Genomic DNA, 20955 nt, shown 5'->3' with positions numbered 1-20955 from the left:
CTCTAGATCCTAAAATTAAGGCTGAAGCCCCAGCTCTATCACATACCATTTATATGATCATGAACAAGTCTCTGAATCTCTTTAGCTCTACTCTTCTCACTTAAAAAAAAAAAAGACAAGAGAGAATTTATTCACACCTAAAAGACCACCTCTGTGTTCATTTGATATTGCAATGAGCAATTATAACTCAACATGATGGTTGTAATAAATGAGTTTGAATAAAATTCTGTGTCCTATGAAGAAGGAGCAATGGATTCTGTCAGAAGGAGTTGGGCTGGGCTGCTCAGGGAAGACAAATTGGAACTTGGAAGGCCCATTAAGTCAACCATGTAAAGGGATCAGCGTGAGAAAAGGCAGCAAACTGCCAAAGCCAAGTGAGTTTGGAGAAGGAGACCTATGAGGTGGGAAGAACCACGAGGGCCCAGGTTACGCACATTTGGAATCAAATAAGAAATTGCATGGAGAAGCATTTATTAAACTGCAACATGAATGTGAATGTCAGCCATTAACTCTTACTTCTTTTCTTCCCTAATCTCCATAAGTGCTGCTGAGAATGCCAAATTCCCCCATCACATTTTCACAAAGTTGTGCTCTGAAGCCTTTAGACCTGAACTTGAACCTGGACTCCATGTTCTCACATTATGACCCATCATCACAGCACTTGATTTCGCCATCCCAAAGCTGGGAATAGTCATACCTACTCTGCAAAATCCTTATGAAAATTAGAGATAATTTATACAAAATGCCAGCATGTCCAGGTGGTCAATAAATGGTAGCTATTAATACATTTTTATTAGATATAATGCATCTGAAGTGCCAAGATCAATGTCTGGCATAGAGGAGATGTAATAAATCCTGTCACTTACTTTGGAGATGACAAGGGCAGATTCTTGCTTAGCATTATTTGAGAAGAATTCAGAATTCTATCTCCTCCAGCAATAAACCCCATCTGAAATCCCACTCTCATTTGGTGAGTTATAGGAAAACTCCTAAAGTAAGTTTTTAGGCAAAATAGTTCTATGATCCAAATATGTTTCAGAAACACACACACACACATGCATGCATATACAAACAGCACCTGCTATGAAGCATTTTCCAAACATATTTAACTATAGAACAATTTTTTTCTGCAGACCCAATCTCAGTTGGGAGAAGGCAGAATAGGGATTTATCTGCAAAAAGCCTCTGTTACCACTTAGACATCTTGTCCAAGAGGAGATAACAATAGTGGTAGAGATAAAAATATCTACAATTCAGTGTCATCTGTATGCGAGAATCTCATTTAATTTATGTTCATTAAGGTCTTAAGATAATGAGAGCCACTCTTATATAATGCTACGTTGCCTGGGAACTATTCCAGGAGCTTTACATAATCCCTCAATTCTTAAGAGAATCCTCTGAGGCAGGAGCCTTTATTATCACCATATCAAAGGTGAAAGATTTGAACACAGAGAGCGGTAAGTGATCTTCCAAAGGTGACAACAATCCAAGCAGCTAAACCTGTGGAGCCCAGGCAGTGTGCTTCCAGAGTCCTGACCAGGCACATAGCGTTTGTCCATCCCTCAGGGATCCTTCCTGGGCATGAGAGTGAATACGTATGAAAAGTCAAGAGAGAGACATGTCACAGAGAAATAGGAAGATGCTCACAAAAACAATTGGATGAATATGATCATCCTCTGAGACTCTTCCAAACAAATTCCTAGGCAAACCTAAGACAGGATATAACTATTTCTGGATAGTTGGTTATTATGTGGTAGAGAGTTAAGGGCCCACAGTGGACCAGTCTCATCTACAGAGGGCTCTGGACAAGTAACAAAGAAAGCTTTATCAGGTAGCCCCCCAAAAAGAATTTCCTTTTCCTGCCTGAACTCAACTCCTAGTTTGAGATGGATCATCTTGAAACCATTCTAGCTATAAAACCATCGTAGCTATGAAACCAGTCTAGCGATGAAACCAGTCTCAGCAGATAGTCTCTTACAAGATGGGCCCCAAACCTTCCCTAAATTAATAACTAAACTTTCCCAGGTAGCAGGGCTCACCTGCTGCTCATTGCCCTTGTTTAAGCCCTTGGTTAAGCCAATTTTAGTTTCATTTTGCTTACTATTTTTATATTTAGCAAATGAGTTTATATGGCTCCTTCACCAGATTTACAAAGCCGCAGATTCAGTTCTCTGTGTGGCTAAAATATTTTAGACCACAAAGTCAGGTCAGTGGGGTTGGAGCCTGGTGCAGTGTGTTATTGATGCTGACAGCACCTACAGATGCCTTTGTTTTTCCTCCCACGGGCAGCAGTTACACCAATCTAACAAAGAGGACTTTGTTACTTTTCCAGCATGCTTGCTTGTCTTCTCAGAGAAGAAAGGATTTATAGGCGCTTGAGAGCCCCCATGCCCTAAGATCCTCCCTACCATCGCTCAGCAGGTGTCAGCGCTCTGAAATCAAAAGGACCTCAGCTCAGGTAACAGACGCTCAGCCTGGAGGCCTCCACACCGCCCCCTGAAATTATAAAACCTCATTATGGCCCATCCAGATGACAAATTATTACATAAATACAAGAAGGAATTAATGAAAAACAAAACAACGTGAACATAGAAGACAATGTTCTGGTGTAAGAAAATGTAAGATAGCAAAATTCAGAACGGCCCTACACTCCCAATACAACTCTGCAAAAGCATTTGTGCAAGTGAAACCATATAGGCAGCATAATACGTACATGACAGGCATCATCAGGGGAAAATCCATTATGTGCTAGCATGTTAGGTAAAGACTTTTTAAAATTATTTCATGGTTTTTAAAAATTGCATTAATTTCACAACATTGTCTAAAATTTTGAACATCAAAGACTCACACTATCCATGATAGCTTTTGTAAAGGAGGGAAGGTAACTGCCAATGACAACATATGAGATGTTGAGGGATGTACATGTTGAGGGATCACAATTAATCCCCACAACAAAATTACACGTGGTAGACGCCATTGCCTCCTTATTTCAGGTAACACAAAGCAACTTGCTAGAAGTTAACTGCAACAGTCCAAGTTGTATTTCCAAATCTTTCCTCCCTCACCAATGAGAGGACGCCAACCTTTGACTTGTAAATTGGCAGTGCCCCTTAGATCCTGGTTTTAGAGAGGTGACTTGTTTTGGCTGTTGGGATGTTAGCAGCTCAGAATGTGCTTTTGCAGTAGGACTTGCTTTCTTGTCTCTTTGCCATCACAAGTCTACTTCGCTGGTCCCAAAAGGACATATGAAACAGAACCACCTTAACTGAGTCAGTTCTAGATCTATCTACACACCCTACCCTCAATCTTTCTGTCCCACAAACACATGTGCTAAACTAATCCTTATTGTGTTTGGAGAGAGGCTCAGTTTTAATTTTTACTTGACACCTGGAATTGTTTATATATGGCATACAGTGTGATGTTTCAATGCATGTATCCATTGCATAATTGAAATCATGCTAATTAGTATATCTATCACCTCAAACATTTAGCACATCCTCGTGGTAAAGGATATTCAAAATCCACCCTTCTAGCTATTTTGAAGCACACAGTGAATAGTCGTTGACAATTGTTGATCTTCTGCGAAATACTAGAACTTGTTATCCTGTGCCATATTACCACAGAGTCTGAAACTTTTTCAAATTCACACTTGATATATGGGAAATTGTGCTGAACTAAATAGGATATTGAACAAGTTAACTTTTATCATCCTTTCTCTTTTCCCACTTATAATCTCCCATGCCTAAATATCCAAGTTAGGCTGGTCCATATGCTACAAATGACAATAAGTTTATTAAACCTATTCCAATATGATTTTGCCTAGGACTTCAAAAGTTGGATTCAGTGTGGTCAAGAAAAAAATTTTACAAAGTAATGTTCACTATCAGATAAACAGAATCATAGCTGTTACAGATCTTAGCAGGGAGGTGGTAAATAGGAAAAATTGCTAAAAACTGTTGTACATCCAAACAATGGAATATTATCCCTCTATTTTATACATAAAAACCTAAATATGTCTATTTGCTTATTTTTGCATAATCATAAAGATAAGCACAGAAGAATATACACTACAATATTGGGCTAATTAGCTCGGGGAGGGAGCACAGCTGTCCCGTGTGGAGAGCCAGCTTAACCTGCCCAGAGCCATGTTGAGCTGTGACTACCATGATTGCCCCAAGTAAGCCTGGTCTGTTTCCTCCACATAGTCTCTCATCATACTGTCAATAAACAGAACCAATAGAGTGGTATGTGAAGTTCTTCACCTGCACCCTGGTGCCATTGGTGCCAGGAATATGCCTGGCATCCTTAATATTACCTTCAGATAAATCGGGTACATTCTAGCTGAGAAGATAACTTCTGTCCTGTCCACTCTATAAGCCCCCTACTCTGACCCAAATTGTGAAAATCTGCTGGTTTTGCTGCCACCCTTGACCATCGTTCTATCAATAAGTCCCCAACAAATTGCACTCTGCACTGTTCTGAATCTGTCTGTCTCTTTCTTTGGTCTCAAGATACCCTGCAGACAATTCTCAGACACTGGAACTGGCTTTTTCTGGAACATGGGTGAAAGGTTATCAGCATTTACTTTATACATCTTCAGATTGTTTCACTTGTTTCAAAATCGTATATCATTTTTCAGCCATTATTTTCATGAATACTTTTTTCTACTCCTTTCTTTTCCTTCTTCTCCTCCCCTCCGCCTTCTCCCTTGGCTCCTCCTTTTTCTTCTGATACCCTGTTATGTTAATATTCTTGATGGTCTCTCATATTTTTTTCTGGGATTATGTTCATTTTTTATCTATTTTTTCTCTCTACTCTTCATCTTACATAAGCTCTATTGACCTATCCTCGTTTTTGCTAATTCTTTTTTTTTTCTGCCATTTCAAATTGAGCCCCTCTGGTAAAAATTTCACTTCAGTCATGCACTTTTCAACCCCAGAATTTCCAGTTGAATCTGTATTCCAATTTCTATTTCTTTATCAATACCCTCTATTTGATGCACATTGTCCTCTTACCTTCTTTTACTTCTTTAATCATGGTTTCTTTTAATTCTATGGACAATCTCTGCATTCCAAGTTACTTTGGGGCCTTAGGCAGGAGGACTATTTAGATCCAGGAGTTTCGAACCAGCCTGGGCAACATAGCAAGATCCTGTCTTTAAAAAAAAAAAAAGGTCCTTTGGCTACGATGTCTATTTTGAAGTTTTTTTTTGCTGTTAAATATGATATCTGCTCATTCTAACAAGCAGCTTTTAATTGCCTTCTGTTTTATTCCAGTGTTTGGGTCATACTTTGCTGTTTCTCCATGTACCTCTCGTTGGAAGCAGGACATTTTAGAACCATGGTCAAGGATGACAGCAAAACTATCTGCAAAACTGTAGCAGCTCTGGGTACTGATATCCCCTTCCATGGCATGTTTTTAGCATCTGCTTGTCCATTGTTTTGTGGCCAACTGGATTTTACTGAATTTATTCCTCCTCTCCCTACCTCCCAAGACAGTTTTAAGCCTCTGATGTTGGTCCTCTGGGAGGTGCAGTTTTGGGTATGTCCACGGTCACCCTAGGATGACAGGAGTTCTCTATCTTTCCCTGCCATCTCCCAGCTGTTCAGCTCTACTAGTTGCTTGCTGACTGTTCTATTATCTTCAACAACTCCCCAAAGCATATATTGCTTCATAACTAATCCAATCCAACTGTGATTCCTTGCAGGGAACAATTGCTGAGGTTCATGTTAGAGATCACTCTAACCCCAGAGGGTTCAGAATATCTGTTACTCATTCCCCAGTTCTCTTCTGCAAACTAGCTGCTCAACAGGGTAGGCTATATCATCATGAAATTTATTTATCAATTTCCTTTCACCACAACCTCCACTATACTTGAGAGGATCCATAGGTTTGAACTTCACATTCCTTTGCAAATGAAGTCAGTTGCTTTGGAGAGAGATTAGGAATTGTCTATTTTAAGGAAGGCCTGTTGCTCCCCCTGGCAAAATCTCCAGGACACAGCTCTGGAGCATGAGTTGAGGGCATGACAAGCATCTCTGCTCTAGAAACTGAGTGCTTAATGAAGCAGGGGGAAGTAGACTGAGGTCTTCTTGATTTACTTCTCCTGGCAAGGAGCCACCACCTCACAAGCTGGGGCAAGGGTGATTATGACCCCAGCATGCTCCACCTGCCCTGTCCCACAGTGCAGACTGAGCAGAAGGGAACCCTCAGCCATCACCACTGGTTACCTGTGACCCTAACAGGCAGATAGGGACAATATAAGAAATGCTGATGGCCTGCTCCCCTCAGAAGGAAAGTTCTGACTGGGAGCTTGATAGTACACAAGAAAACTTGTGCTCACCCTGGATAAAGGGGGAAGTGATCATTATGGAGCACAGTGGATTCTTAGGGCAGTGAAAATACTCTGTGTGGTATTATAATGGCAGATATACAGTATTATGTAGTTGTCAAGCCCATAGAATGTGCAATATGGTCTTTGGGTGATAATAATGTGTCAGTGTAGGTTCATCAATGTGCCACTCTTGTAGCGGAGGTTGATAACAGAGGAAGATTTTTGCCCCCACATATGGGGGCAAGGTGAATAGGGAAAAATCTCTACACCTTACACTCAATTTTTCTCTGACTCTAAAGTTGTCCTAAAAGAAAATAAATGTTAAAAAAAGAAAAAAGAGTGTCTTCCTAATAGCTCAGGAGAGATGCTTCAATGTATATGAGCTGAAATATAAATGCAAGTTAAAATCCCATGGAAATATCATAACATCCCTATTAAAGTAGCGAACATATGAAAGAGAAGCAAGACCAGGTGTTGGAAAGGATGTGGAGCAACTAGAATTGCTGGTGAGAGCATCAACTGATACAACCACTTTGGAAGAGTGTTTGGCAATATCTGTTAAACCCGAAGGCATGCTAATTCTAAAACCCAGCAATTCCTCTCTTTGATATGCACCCCAGGGAAATGCATATGCTTATTCACCAGAAGACCTGTACCCAAATGTTCAGAGTGCACCACTGGCAAAAGTTAGAAATGAGCCAAAACCCACTGCTCCCCAGGAAGTAGCACTAGAGTACAGACCATTTATTAAGAGAGCCCTCAGGACTGTACCAATAGAGGAGGGGGGGTAGAAGGATTGGACAGAGAGAAGTCTGCATTGCAGTTCACACAAGAGTTCAGTCAACCCTACAAGGATCCCTGAGACTAGGATAGCTCTTCAGAGTGGTCCCAAGTTGGGGCGAGGGAACCGGGCCTTCATGTTTCCATATATCACTAGCGCTGGATATGGTCTGCCCAGCACAGGTGTGCAACCCTGGACAAGCCAGCACTCTTTGGCCAACAGAGCAGGGGAATTTGTCCTTCAGTCCTGAATTAGGATGCTAGGTAGAGCAAACAGTAGCATGGATAAATAAAGTGAAGTGTGTTCACCCAATAAACAAATCAAGGTAAACTCCTACAAGTTAATCCAGTATAGTAATGAGAATAAGCAAACAACAGCCATACATACTGATAAGGTTGTGAAGCCAGACCCAAAGGGAGAACATATGGTAGGCTTCCATATGTATAAAGCTCAAAAATAGAGCAAGTCTGTGATGAGCAGAGTGCCTACTCTGGAAGGGGTTGGAAGTGGGAGGGAACCCAGGGAGAAGTGCTAATATCCCATTTTGATCTGAGCTCTGGGGACCCCCAGGGTGACCACTTATGGAAAGTCTTTGAGCTGTATACATGTAATTCTACACTCTTCTGCATATATTTATACTTCAATTAAAAGTTTTTAAAAATGGAAGAAGGGGGTTCAGTTGAGGGGGGAAAGATGGAGCAATTGAGAAAGAAGGAAAGGCAGTGAATTCACCAAAAACCCTGTAAAATGTACGTGAGAAATTGTTTGGATTTTGTAGCCTGAAGGAAAAAAAAAAAATTTCATTTGCTTCCTTTCTGTCCTCCATCAGATATCTCAGGGCTAAGCCTGTGCTGAAGGAGAAAGGAAAGTGTAAAAGAACTGGAGTGGCCACAGGGACCCTTCACCCTCATCTTCCTTCCTCTGTTCTCTGTCTGCAAAGCTTTGGTGAGCTTGAGGGCCCAGCAGACCTGGGAGAGAGATGGCAGGTGCAGGTCTCAGAAGGGAAAAGGATGAGAATCTCCCCCACTGCCCCACACATCCACCCTAATTCAACAGGTAGCTCCCATTAGAGGGATGTTTTGTTTATGTGGCACAGAGACCCCAACAATGCCAGCTCAATCAAATGTCATCCTGTATAGCCAGGGGGGCCCAGTTTTCATTAGAACTGTTTCATTAAGTCATGGCTCCTTTAATCTGGTTTTACTAAACATAACTCTGCTTTGTTGGACAAAAAAAAAAAAAAAAGGCATCTGGAGTATAAAATCTTAAAAGAGAATGTGCCCAGATGGTAGAGGTATTTAAGGAATACAGCTTTCCAATTTGGGAATGTGTAACCCCCTCTGATTTCATTTGCATGATTTTCCAACCCCCACCCCTATTTTACCCTTACACACTGTTCAAGTAACTGGGGAGTTGTGTAGCGTAGTCATGGTAACCCCAAAGCCTCACTACGCTACACATACACACACACACACACACACACACACACACATTCACTCACAACTCAAACTGTAATAATCGTTTCTATCCTGAAAATAAGCTTAAAAAAACAAATACAAAGTTGTATTAACCTCCACATGTTGTGTTTTTGTCACTGTGTCTAATTACTATTCACACCAAAGGTAAAAAACACAAATGGGATTTGATGGCAGATTGCTTGTGGTTGAGGACTTCCTTCTTAATAGAGAATGGGGAATTCGTGTGTTCCCCTGTGCTAAAGGGAAAGCAGAAACTGAAGGTGTTTTTAAAGAGGTGCTCCTTCCTGATTGTTTTCACTTTCTTTGCAGTAATAATGATTCTTGGCTAATAATGTTGGTTCTTAAGGCAGGTAATTAGTGCTTCCAACACAGTAATTGAATTTCCTGAAAGCAAAGACCTGCATTCTACAATCCTGGTCCCTTTTATTTGACCAAGAACTGAATCTCAAAGACAGGAGGTAAGAATTCCCCTGTGTGTGCCATGTTCAGTCACACCTGGGTTGGGGTGGCCAGTTCCCAAGAGACCAGTTTCAGGGGAACATTAGCACACAGCTCCACATTCAGGGTCAGGAGACCAAGTCAGTGGGCAGATCTACAAACATTGTCTTAAAGCTCTCCAGAAGCAGGAAATCTTTGGTGTGCAGGAGTGTGAGGGATTTTAAATCCCAAAGCCTGCATTTTATATCAAATGACCTCTGAGAGCAAAAGAATTCCTCAAAAAGGAGTGTCCTTAATGAGGGAGATTCCCGCCCTGAGCATTTACCACCCTCCAAAGCAAAGCAAAGGATGGGGAATACACGGTGCCCAGCCACTTGTGCTGTTTGCTCACCGTGTGCTCCCTACAGTGATGCGGTGAGTTTGAGATGCCCTCCGGGGAGGCAAGTCCCACCTCTCTTCAGTTTTAGTCTATTGTTTTTCTAGTCTGCCTTTACTGAGAGTAAAGATCAAGATGAAAGTTTATGTTAGTATAATTTCTTAAGGAGGGTGATTCTAGGAACCAGGAAATACAGAAGACATGGATACTAGGAAGAAAAACCAGCTCCAGAATGCACATGCATTACCACCCGGCCCTCACTCTGGGGTCACTGCCCTGCATAGAATCACCTGAGAAGTCATGAAGTGTGCTCTGAAACACCTGCCCAGGTAAGAAAGAGGAAGGTGTATATCCATGGGCTCTTGTCCTCCATTTCACATGTGTGAGGGCTGAGCAATCCTCTGGGTGCGCCGAGCTGTGGTTCACCAACACCCAAGGCAGGAAGCAAGAAGTCCATGATGAAGGAGCTTGTCAAAGCCTGTGTGCATTGGTTACCACAGCAGCAGCCACTGAAGTGCAGGCGGACTTGAAATACAAGCCGAGTTGAGGTGATACCCAGGGGGCATCCACTACACCCAAAGAACAGTAGCTCTGCATCAGGACTCCATGTGGGTAGACACTGTCCTGGAATCCTTGGTCGTTTCTTACATAGGGAGCAGTAAGGATCTGACTGTCCAGTTCTGACCAGCAATGCAATTTCCCATTTCCTTCTGCAGAATCTTCTCTGACCACTGCTCTGTGCGTGTGGGTTAGTCAGCTTTTTGTCGCTGTGACCAAAATACTTGACAAGAACAACTTAGAAGAGGAAACATTTATTTTGGACTCAGGATTTCAAAAATCTCAATCCATGGTTGGCTGACTCTATTGCTCTGGGCCTGAGGTGAGACGGGACAGAGTGGCAGCAGAGTGTGGTACTTGAAAGCTGCTCAGCTCATGGCACCCATAAAGCAGCAAGAGCAAGGATCCAGGGACAAGATATAGCCCCCAAAGACTCTCTCCCAGTGACTTACTTCCTGCAGTCATGCCCCACCTACCTATAGTTACCACCCAGTAGTCCATTCAAATGATTAATCCAGCAAGTGGATTAATCCACTGATGAGGTTACAGATCTCATCATCCGATATTTTCCTAAAAGCCTTACCTATGAACCTTGGTGCTTTCGGGATCATACTTCCAAACCATGAGCTTTGTGGGGGTGGACAACTCCAAATCCGAACTATAACAGTTTGATTTATTTCCATCTGAAACTCTGCCTCCTCAGACATTCTGTCTCCCTCTGACCTACTGTAATGCGTGGTGCTGCTCCAAGTTCCATCATCCACCTTTTTGAGGCCCCCTGTTGAAGGAATCAGAATCACCAAACAGTCCCCTGTACACCTAGAATGTCTCAGGGTGACCTCTTTCTTGCCTTTGCAGGCACCACTCGCCGTCCCCTCCTGGTGTAGCCTTGTTGGATGTCCTGGCTCTTTCACCTTCTGCCTTCTTCTGTCTTTGCCACTTAAGTCGGTCTCCCTCTCCACCTCCCCCCCCCTCTCTTTTCTTCTCTTATCATCTTTCCTTTAGGCTTCACTTCCCTGAGGGAAATCCTATATGCAGTGTAAATTAGATTTGAGAATTTGATGCAAATGTATTATTGATTTTTTAAGCAAGATTATGTAAATTGCCGACCATCTATTATTCTTGCTCGCTGAAATTCTTGTAAGAAAATTATGAAATTGAAGTTCTTTAATATAAGGCAACCTGAAGTAAATACATAATGACCGAACCATGAAGGCGAGAGTCTAAACAATTCTCTTCGTGTGTCGGATGTAACATTCAGATTCAATGAGACCTTGACTTGGCGATGGTGGGCACTATCTAATCTCTGCTCAACTCAGGCTCCCTAGGTCTCTTTTGCATGCAAGAAACACCAGTTTCCTTCAATCATTCTTTACGTGGCTTTGGGCCTATGACTGTTTTCTTGTGCATTTCTGGGTCTCCTATAAACTGGGCCACATTTACAGTCATTGCTGTGTCTCTTAGGGGATTATCCAGGATAAAAAATATCCTAAGTGAAAAATGCATTTAATACGCCTAACCTACTGATCATCATGGCTGACCAGGAGCTGTGGCTTGCTGCCAACGCCCAGCATCACAAGAGAGTGATCATACCACTTATCAGCCTGGGAAAAGATCAGAATTCAAACTTCAAAGTAGGGTTACTTGTGAACAGGTGTTGCTTTGGCACCATCATAAAGTCCAAAAATTGTAAGTTGGATCATCATAAGTTGAACTATTGTAAATCAAACCATCGTAAGTTGGGAAGCAACTGTATAGAATTTCTGATCCCATTCAGAGTTTTGTTGGTTATTTCTGGAAGTCTACAAGGAATGCCACATGTTTACATATAAATGCTTTCCCCCATATTCTTCTGCCTCTTTGAACCCCCACATCAATATCAGTGGCCCCCAGACACACACAGCTGTGGGAAGGTGGCCTTTCCCCACTCTTACCTCACTGTCCTCAGCCTGCCTGTGACTTCCTCTCACACAGTGGCCCAGCAACTGACTGATCTCTGCCATGAATCTGCCTTCCCCACCCTTCTTTCTCCAGGTACTGGGTGCTTATTTGATCTGTTTTTCACCCGCCAAAAAGAATTCTACAAGAATGCTATCCAGAAGGTCCATTTCAGAGAACACACTAAGACTCACCCAGATAATTTACAGTTCCCTCTCCCATGTGTCTTTTCTGTTCTCCTTTCACTGCATGCTCATCTTTAGCTATGGAACATTCTGGAAATGGCATGGCTTCTTCTGACCAGGCTTAACATATCCTGACTCTTCCACTACACTGTCTAGTATTCTTTTCACTTGTTTGACTCCAGGGAGAATAAAACATGAAGTGCCCTCTCTCTTCACAGACTCAAAGCACAACAAAAAGGAAGAGGCAACTAATATTTATGACCATCAGATGGAAAAAGAGTCTCAGATGGATCCCTCACTTGCCAGGATTTGAACCTTGGATTTTCTGACTTTCTAACTACATATCAATTCTCTCTCTCTCTCTCTCTCTCTCTCTCTCTCTCTCTCTCTCTCTCTTTCAGCTGGCTATTTCCTGTTCTTTCTGATTGCCTTCTTTCAGTCTTCACTGATTACCTAAATGCAGTTTTTCATCACTACCTCGTTGGTATCTCAGCTAAGATCTTAATACAAAACTAAACTCCATTTTCTCTGTGGATGTTTAGTCCTGAGCCCATATTTCTCTGCACACTACACTTAAAGATCACCTATTACTCCCTCTGCAAAAGCTACTCATGGGCAATAAGCAAATTATATCCTGCCAAGCGTCTCACAATGAAATACAGCTTATATTGCATGCATTCTCTTTCTTGTATCCTACCAAGACTCACACAGGAAATTCTGTTTCTGCATTTTGCTTCATTTGCATTCCCAAGTGGATATTGTTCTCACCGTAGATGGTCAAACCCTGGAGGGACCCTGCAGCTACTTTGTCTGCCTTTTTCTTTGTTAAAGATGAGGAAATGGAAATTAAGCAACCAGCCCAAGATCCTAAAGCCTTCCTTTACATCACACAAGTTAGGGGTACAGCCAAGCACCAGAAGGCTCCAAAAGTAAGCTGGGTACACAATTGCCTTTGCATGAATCAGGTGTGTTGAAAAGATCCGCTTGTGTGAGCTCAGCTCTTCAGTGGCTGCTGGTGTTTAATATAGTTAATGCCAGGAGCCTCTTCCCACATGCGGAAGAGTTCGGTATTTGAGCAGATGCCTTATGAATACACAAACCACCTCCATGTCCACATCCTTGATTACACTACATTGTCCTCACATACTCCCAGGCACATCCAGAGGTGGTTGGAAATTAATCAGCAACATTAGCCCTAACCCAGGTGAAGGAATGGTGAAGGACTGGTTAAATAAACTTGGGCTAAAAGAAAGATGGTGCTGGATATTTTCATACAGTTATGTTTAATAAATGATTGCTGAATCTACAATCTCCCCACCATCACCCGAAGTCAAAAGGATGGTCTCGATTTCAGACCTGAGCCTATTATGTACCTAAAGGAAACACCAGGTCCTCCATCAAATGTCTTCCGGAACCACTTTCACATTTGGATACATCCTAAAGAGCAGAGGGGGAAATCCTAGGTGTATTAGAAAAGCTGAACCCTTCCACTGAGCAGAGACTGAGAGACTGGGCCAAGCAACCTCAGAGCAGGCTCCCGTTTTGCATTCTCAAGGTGTCTACTGCCCTCTAGCGTTGGTACAGGAACAAAGCAATAAGCATGCTTTACAATCTAAATCCAACTTCACAGTTTTTTCTCAGCAGCTGTGGTAGTACTAGAGGACAAAACTGCCCTGGGGTTGACTCCAGGCTCCCAAGTTGCCCGTTCAGCTAATTCACGCTGAAACAGCCGTATTTGTTAAAATACTGCAAGGCTTCCTAGCCAGTTAGCAAAGGATGCCACCCTTAGCCCTCTGAGGACCAACACCAACTCCTCAGAACAAGGCCCTCCTCTGAGCCACCCCAAACCTCTCCACCATTCACTAACTAAAAGTTTTAAAGCTCAGCAAAACAGGAGATTTGAGATCCTTGCCCAAAGCTACAGCTGCAATGTGTTAGCTCAGCCTTTGAAGCAATCCAGTTGAATCAGACATTTTGAAAACTGATGTTTTTATTTTTCTTCTGCATTCAGCCAGTGTGCTCATTCACTTGCCCCCTTCCTCATTTGCTGATGCCTAGGTGCCAAGCACTGTGTTAGTCACAATGCCTAGGAAATGCAGAGGACTGTCACATTAGCTCACAATCTTGTGGATACTCTACACTACAGATGGCATCTGATACTGGCCTGGTGGCACAGAAGCATCTGCAGCTAATGACCAACCTATGCTCAGGCTTCTCTGGGATAAGGTCAGTGGGGTTTTATTACCATACTCTACGCCCGGTGATGAGCATAATGGTCTCACCTCTAACTCTTAACAGCTATTTGTTCTTTGGTTAGTTACTTTATCTATGTTTCAGTTTCTCCATTTCTAAAGAGAGGAAAATAGCACTTACATCATTGTTTATATTAAGAACTAAAGGAGATAGGCTTTAAACGTCTTCATCATAGTCCTTGTTATGTATGATAAGTAAATTTTCAGTAAGTGTTTGATAATCTTTGGATCACAATTACTCAAGATGAAAAATGTATTTGTCCATTACCAAATCAAATACGTCTACTACTTTAACATAGCAAAGAACAAAAAAGTGTAGATCATAGGAACATTTCTACTTTCCAGAGACAATCAAAGGGAGAGGGAATCCAGAGCATTAAAAAACATGGTGAGAAATCAAGCATGCTTCTGGTTGCACCTACAGCATCAGCTTCAGAGTTCAGTAGCTGCATTCACAGCATGTGGCATATTTATAGAGCAATGTGAAGAGCTCTAGATGGACTTATGGTAAAAACTGTCCAGTTAGTTGTCACATCATTGTGAACTGGTTAATGGGTCCCTTCGCCCGTCACTTGCAGACTTCATCATGACACATAGCATGAGGCTCTGTGTCCCCCTCTTGGCCATGGAAATCACAGGTCTGATAAGTAAGCATGACGCAGACTAAAGTAAAACGGACAGTTTTAATCATGTCAACCTGAAGGTGCTTTACAGGAAGATGCAGACTTCCAAAGAAACCTCTCCATCCTCAGCTGGCTGTGAGTCAGCACCTCTCAATGACAGCAAGTGTGTCACATGCCTTCTGTACCTACAAATTATTCTTCGCCCTTCTTCCCGCTTCACAGGACCATACACCTCCAGATACCTGGATACCTGTAGAGACTTGTAGATACCAGGCACCACTGTGGCCTTAGTCCAAAGGCAATATCTACAGGAGTAAATTTCTGTAGTGGACACTGGTACTTACATCTGAAAGACTAGAGGTAATGTCCCACCTACTTGAAGGATGAAGAAGATGGTTGCTTTTGTAGCAGTTGCTAAACAGATGATTCAAAACCACTGGCCAGACACTCAGGGATACTCAAGAATAGTCACTGCTATGGTTTGGATAGGGTTTTTCCCTGCCAAGTCACTATGTGACTTCTCTCACATGTGCTTCCACCCTATGTTCCTATCTGCCATGTTGTGGTACAATCAAGGGGCCCTCACTAGATACCTATACCATGCTGTTTGAACTTTTCAGCCACCGAACCCTCTTTTGTTTATATATTACCTTATATTAGGCAATCTGTTATAGCAATGTAAAACAGACTTAAGACAGTCACCCATATCTGGGCATTTTTTTTCTCTCCCCAAAATGGCACATCTCTAGGACCATCTCCTACCACAAAGAATAAAACCTGTTAATCTCCCAAATTTGCTTATGAGAGCCCAAAGATTAATTTGAACTTTCCAAGTTTAGGCTATTACTTTGAAATAGAAAAGGGGGGAAAAAAGATTCGCAAACAGGAATTGCTGTGGATAGACTTTTTAAAAACCATATAAACTTTTAAAAAGAAACCTTCTAATACCTCAGTCTGTTTTATTTATGTTACCCATCACATCATGAACAGAGAAATAACAATAGAAGATATGGTTGCTCTCTTCATCTGATAGGGCCAGGGCCTTCAGGATTCAGATGGACCAAAAAGGTGGAACACAATCTCATGCAAAATAATAACCTCATATACCTCCATTCCTGAAGGCTGAAATGCATGTATTGGCCATTTTGATATTTTACCCCTTTGAAATGCAGCAAAATTGGCAATTTGCATTGAACTACTCAGTAAATATTTTGAACTTATTTAAAATATCTTTTACATCTTAGGTAAAAATAGTCCAAACTGGCTTATATATTAAAAATAATAATAATTTGAGAGACCCACAGAGAAAGAATAAGTTATGCCTTTATTTCTATTTTTTATGTCATAAATACCTTCTTCCACAGAATGTAATTTTAAAATGTGCTTCCTTTCAAAATCATTTATTAAGCTTACCAGATGAGCATCTGTATATTCAGGGCTATCTCTAAAATGACCCTCTTTTCTAGCTTATTTATCACAGCTTGGAAATGTGCTACAAAAATTTTTGCACATTTTGAACTCATAATAAGTTTTTTATTTCCACTGTAAATTATGTAAATACAGGTTTCTGAAAACTATCCTTCTTAAAACCATTATTCGACTGTTGCTAGTAAATGTAATCACAAAATATATTGAAAGAAGTATACTTTTATCACTTTCAATATTTGAAGGGGTCTATAGAATTGTTTTGGTAATTCTTGGGGAGAAATTCTTCAATAGATAAAGAGTCATAACTGGTTCATCAAGTGCTTAGTAGCTGTACTAGCTGTTTTTCTCCATATTTTTAAGCAATTCCTTTGTGATACAGTCAAAAATCTAATTTTCCTGGAAATCGATTTTATTTATTTATTAATTGAAAAGTCAAAATCGCATATACTTGTGGTACACAACATGATATTTTCATATACAGTCATTCACTACATAAAATATGGGCCACATGTAACATGGTGGCTCCAATAAAATTATATCACCCTAGCCATTTTAGCTTGTATAAATATACCCCATGATGTCTGCACAACCATGAAACTGCCTAACTACACCTCTCTCAGAATGTGCCTCCGTCCTGAAGCTGCATGTGACTGTAGGTATACACTGTGGAGTGGCTAAGTCAAGCCACTTAACATCCACATTACCTCACTACCTCTTTTCTTCTGTGATGAGATGGGAAGATCTTTCTTTAGCCTTTTTTTGTTTGTTTGTTCAAACTCTACTAAAATAACCACTAATGCCGATTTGGAGAAAGGTGAATTACTGAGGCTCTATTTTATTTGTAAGAGGTGAAGTTCAGGGTCCTCAATGGCTCGCTCTCCTGAGTGACAGTAACTGTGATTTAATAAAACTCCATACCAGTGATTATCAAATGAGGCAACCTTTAGCAGAGGGCAACTCTGAAAACCCATCTTTATCGTCTCTGAAATTTTAATATATTTTAAGCCTGTAGGATGAAAGGCAAATGGACAACTAAATGTGTGTTTCAAGGTGACATGACAGTGAGTCCTTGTTCTCCATTTATGAACTGAACCTTCCAGAAGGTGTGGGAAGGACCTGCTAAACAAATCCCCCACCCAACCTCTAAATAGTGCTGACTCCTAACAACTTTCATTTTCCCACTGTGGCTAGCTCTAGTCTGGTTCATTTCATTATCAATGCTTTGGGAATCTGCCACCAAAAGTCATGCACATGAATTCCCCGCCACGCCTCTGCAAATTAAACAAAATGGGCTTTCAGTATGCCTCAAATTCCAAGGCTCTATGTGATTGATTTCCCAACGGCTCTTAGGGCTGTGACTAAACATGACAGAGAGAGAGCCACAGTAGCACAATGTTTTGGACAGGGAGAAATCCACTTAGGTTTCTAGCACGGTACAGGCCATGCGGAAGCCGTTCTGTAAATCTGCGTAGAACAAGGTACACGAGGAAGAATTTGCCCCACTCTGCCTTTCTCTAAAGGAGAATGCTATTCAAGAGGCACTTCCAAGCAAGGGTCAGATTCACCCCTAGCCATGCCTCAGTCACCCTAGGCTTCCTCAAATAGGGGAAAAATATTAGGATCAAAGAGTTCCATTATAAGGCCCAGTGAACTACAACATGCCACGAGCATATTCATCTACAAAAATCTATAAACATAGTCGCCACAAATATGTTTGTCTCTGAAACTCACTACCAGGTAGATATAGCCAAAACAGAGCTCTCCACACCCAGGTGGAAGGGCTCACACCCTCTGCTTAGTCTAGCAATACTTAGAGCCCTTCAGGCAGACATGGGCCCATAAGGACAAGGCCTGAGAGAAACCAAGCAGTCTCTAGGGAAGGAAACATTGTCCCTGACACTTTGAGGGTATGTGCTGATGTACTGCCACTAGCTGATAGTCTTCAAACTCTAATACGATGGTTATCGTTTTTCACAGGCTGCTAGTTTTTGTGAGTTTCTGGTTGGGCTGACATAAAGTCATCAAGACAATGAAACTTACCCAACCAATCAGTATCGCCTCTTGGCAGGTTGTCAGCGCTACTCAAGATGTGGATGTAGGCTGAACTCGTCCAAGCCACCTGGGAGATTGTTAAAAATTCAAATTCTCAGACCCCACCCCAGATTTACTGAATCAGAGTCTCTGGTTTGAAACCCTGCCTGGTGGTTCTGATGTACGCAATATTTCAGCATTTGTTCATCCATCCTTTCTCTTTCATAGTTACCAAGATCCTCAATTCGGAGATGTGCTGCCCATGTTCCCAGGAAGTACCCCATTTCCTTGCCTTCTCTCCAACAAAGGGAGGTCAAGGATATGCATGTGGAGAGCAGTTTTCATAGAGACTGGCTCAGCTGAGAGGTGTCACCCCTTTGTTCCTTGCCCTGCCTTCTGCTTCCTGCTTGAATTGTGGGTGTGAAGACTGTCACTTCAACAGCCGTCCCAGCCCATGAGGCAGCCTCAATGAAAGAGCAAAAAGTCTGAAGGTAAAATGAGTGTATTCCCAATGATAAGCCCACAGAGCGACCATAACAGCCATGGCTGTCTTTTTTCCAAGTTCCCTCCATATGAGAGGAACAAACTAACTTATTATAAACTTACTATAAATTAGCTTATTGGGGTTTTCAGTTAATTAATTAATTTTGAGTTAATTCTTACAAATCCTAACTATTACATCAATCTTATCTCAGTACAAATGCTGTCTAGAAAAACCAGATGTGGAGGTAGAAACGCCTTCCCAGGGCTACTGGGAGACTCACCTCCAATATCCTGCATGCATTCCTGGCCTCTCTTCTTTCTTCCCTGACAAATTTTCTGCAAAATCCATTCCATAAAAACTGACTAAATCAATAGGAAATGAGCAAATGCACCATTTCCCTTACCTTCCCTTTTAAAGATTAAAAAACTGGCACATTCCTTCAGGGAAAAGTGCCTGGAGAGGAAGGAACCACATTCAGAAGCCCACAGCTGTCTGGCAGGGCAGTAGGAATCCCCTTGCAACCAAGAGGTGCATCCTGCCAGCTACATAGTCCCTGCACTTTGTGTTAAGACATATTTAATATCCTTCCTGCCTTCTCACTGTAAGTAGAATAAATCAGAGGGCAGGAATTGTGACCAGCGTTTTTACCCTAACCTCAGGCCTTAGCACAGAGATGGGCACAGGAGTATTTGCGGAGAGAGTGAATGAGTGAGTGAAGGAAGGAAGGAATGGCTACACTGGAAGGAATGTTTACACTGATCCTTCACACCTTCTACCTTAAACAGCCCAGTAGATAGTCAACAATGGTCTCAGGAGTGGAGGGTAAGTGTTGGTCACATTGTCTCACTATCAAAACACTGTGGGAGGCTCTATAGTGGGACATTGGTGACTGGGGGGATTAGTTCAGAAACTAAGCAAGCAGCAGCACAGGGCCTTGTAGCCCACTACTAGCCCACATCACATGTGGCCACAGTGTCTCCATTTCACCTCTCAAGTTCCTTATGCACAAATAAGAAAATTGAAGAAAATGATTCAGCTAATTTAGGAATACAGAGAAGACCTTAGTGCCTGGAAACAATCTCTAACCCCAGTTCTTTAAGATTTTAATAGTTATTTTTATTATTTTTTTTTCATGAAGTAACATATACCAGGGAACTCTGGGAGTGGAGTTACTTATTACATGACCTCAAGATAAGACGCTACAAACTTCACATATATGCACACCTCTTTCACTAATTATTTTTAATAAAACAAAAGATCAAAAATCAACATCAGGAGATGTCACAATACTGTTAAAAGAAACTACTCCCAAACTGAGCATCATTAAATGCATCGCGAACCATGAAGGGATTTGCTCAATGAAAGAACACATGGTCCCTCTGCCCCACCGTGGATGCCGTCAGGAGTTTCTCAGGGTAAAACACAAAATGAAAAAGAAATGGATGGCCAGGAAAGCTGTGCATCATCCCCCAAGGTCCTGCCACGGAGACTATTTTTAAAGACACATTAATCTCAGCAGTACTGACAGCTTGTGAGAAGTGGCCAGGTCCCAGTGCCAGGCAAACTCTCCAGGGGGAAAGCTGCCCACCGTGTCTATACCCTTCACCAATGCCCACATGATGGATGGAATGGGAGTCGCACTTGGTTGGTTAGGTAGTTGGTTTAAGGAGCCATAAAGATAATTCTGAAGTTGAGTCCAGGAAACCAACTGGAGTTAACCCATGAATTATTGAAGCCAACCTGCACTCAAAAGTTAATCAAAATTTAAATTTACAAGAGCCATTTTAACTAGAAAAGCAAGCTCTGTCTTGTACATTTCTTAAGTGGTTGCTGCTCATTCAATTGTACTATCCATTGAAAAACAATGTTACAAGGGATGTGGTAATCCTGGATCTATGCAATTCTCTTTTATGATCCTAGCGACTGTATTTCATATCACAAGAATATGGAAAGTATATTACAGCTATATTACATAGAGTCTGTCATTATCGACTTAGCATTACGTTAGTTAACTCCTATAAAACACTGAGAGAAATGTTAATACATGAT

Source organism: Callospermophilus lateralis, chromosome 3, assembly GCF_048772815.1.
Source record: "Callospermophilus lateralis isolate mCalLat2 chromosome 3, mCalLat2.hap1, whole genome shotgun sequence".
Lineage (NCBI taxonomy): Eukaryota > Metazoa > Chordata > Mammalia > Rodentia > Sciuridae > Callospermophilus > Callospermophilus lateralis.
Note: the sequence above shows the minus strand (reverse complement) of the source record.